This window comes from Mustela putorius, unplaced genomic scaffold, assembly GCF_011764305.1.
Source record: "Mustela putorius furo isolate JIRA1106 unplaced genomic scaffold, ASM1176430v1.1 tig00000914_pilon_pilon_pilon, whole genome shotgun sequence".
In the NCBI taxonomy this organism is placed as follows: Eukaryota; Metazoa; Chordata; class Mammalia; order Carnivora; family Mustelidae; genus Mustela; species Mustela putorius.
The window spans coordinates 219,653-221,925 of NW_025421514.1; the positions used below are offsets into that span (position 1 = coordinate 219,653).

General features: G+C 38.5%; 1 pseudogene; it reads right to left on the reverse strand.

The window, feature by feature from the left end:
* Positions 1–790: 790 nt before the first annotated feature.
* Positions 791–1,920, reverse strand: LOC123393633 (annotated as a pseudogene).
* Between the last annotated feature and the right edge of the window lie 353 nt (positions 1,921–2,273).

A 2,273-nucleotide genomic window follows, 5' to 3' on the forward strand; every position in this document is an offset into this window, starting at 1 on the left:
AAGTTATGGGGTAAAGGGAGTTTGATTTAGCTAGTTTTTATCTGTTGAATAAACTTATGTGTGCACAGGTGTATGCGTCTGTATGTGTTTATGTGTTTATGTCCTGTAACCATTGACTAAATTGCAACTTATGGTTATGCAATGCAGATAATGATGATGATTAAGCCAAGCTAAAAGTTATTTGAATTCAAAGAGACATTTACAGCCATAGCCGAGTGATACCAGTACCCCCTCTAAAAATTAAAAAAATAACAAATGCCTGACACTACAGTTAAGTGTGATCACGGGCTCATTAGTCATTAGTCCATTGATATGTCTCATTTGAAACATTAGTAGGGTTGGATTGAGGACTATCATGGCCCTGAAGTAAGAACCAGATGCCCGTATAATTTCACTGTAGCAACCCCCACATTCGATGGGCCTGGAGTGAGAAGAGGTATACATCGTGCAAGGATTGATGCTTTCTTAAGGCCTGGTGATCAAGCTCGTGGTCTAAGTGAGGTGCACTTATGTAAAATCAAACATAGTATGTACATGCTTATATGCATGGGGCAAACCATTAATACAAGATACATAGTGGTGGGGAAAATACATACTGGGGAAGCACAGTAGATGTTTTTAAATATATGAATTGAAATAATGGGATGAGGGAATCAGGGAATATTTTAGTTAGAATGTCAGCTTTGGGTGCTAGTGGTGGGGCTATTACTTCTTCCTTGAGTCTTAGGGAGATGGATTTCCCCATCTTTGGTTTACAAGACCAAAATAGTTAATATACTACAAAGACCCTTTATCTCAATAAGTTCCTCTCAATAATGCTGATAGTTATTAGAATTAAGAAGATTGTGAAGTAAAGGATTGAGGCTAACTGACCACTGGTGAGGAAGGGGTGTTCTACTAGTTGACCACCAATTCATGTTAAGGTAAGGAGATCAGCTACTAGTAATCAAAATAGGCACTGGCTTAGTGGGTGGAATATCATATCTCATTGTTTTGAAGTATGTAATACTGGAGTAATGGCTAGGGCTAGAATGGAGAAGACTAGTGCTAGTCCTCCTAGTTTATTGGTAATTCATAATAGGATTGTGTATGCAAATAGGAAATATCATTTGGGTTTGATATGGGGTGGCATGTTAAGTGGGTTGGCAGTGATGTAGTTGTCAGGGCCCCCTAGTAGGTCAGGTGAGAATAGTATTAGTGTTACGAGTACTATGATTAGGAATAGGGCACCTAGGATGTCTTTAATTGTGTAGTATGGGTGGAATAGAATTTTGTCCATATCAGATAGGATTCCAAAAGGATTGATGGATGTTGTTTCATGAAGAAATAGTAGATGAATTGCTGCTAGTGCCAAAATGTTGAATGGTACAATAAAGTGGAAGACAAAGAATTGTGTTAAGATGGCTTTGTCTACTGGAAAACCTCCTCAGATTCACTCTACAAGGTTGGTTCCAATGTATGGGATGGCTGATAGTAAGTTGGTAATTATAGTTGTGCCTCAAAAGGACATTTGTCCTCATGGTAAAATGTAACCTATAGACGCTGTTGCTATAACTGCAAATAGTAGGATAATGCCAATGTTTTATGTTTCAGGGAATATATAAGATCCATAGTGTAGGCCTCATCCTACATATAGGAATATGCAGATGAAGAATATGGGGGCTCTGCTGGCATGTATATATTGGATGATTCAGCCATAATTGACATCCTGACAGATGTGTATAACTGATAAGAAGGCTGTAGTTGTGTCTGATGTGTAGTGTATAGCTAAGAATAAACCTGTAAGTGTTTGAAGGATTAGGCAAATTCCGAGACAGGAGCCAAAATTTCATCATGCTGAGGTGTTTGATGGTGCGGTAGGTTGATAAATGAGTTGTTGATAATTTTACTTAGTAGACAGGTCTTATGAATGTTGGTCATTAGTGTTCTTAGAGTTGAAATACAACACTGATTTTTTTTTTTTTGTTGTTGTTGTTAGATTGATTAGATTCCATGTAGGAATGGTTAGATTCCATGTAGGAGTAATAATGACAAACATTATATTCATTTTAAGTATTGTTTTCAGAAGTCTGAAAACAAAAGCCGGGGTAATTTTAAGAGCCTAGGCCATGACAGGCCCAATATGCAGAGGCTGAGGTAAAACCCCATTCATCTGAAGTAAGGGCAAGGGTCAGACATTCCCTCAGGCACAAATGTGTGTCCTTTATGGACGCCTAATGCAACAGTGGTGTCATGATGCCATGGAGGTTTCCCCAATCTGGGGGTTTTGCGCA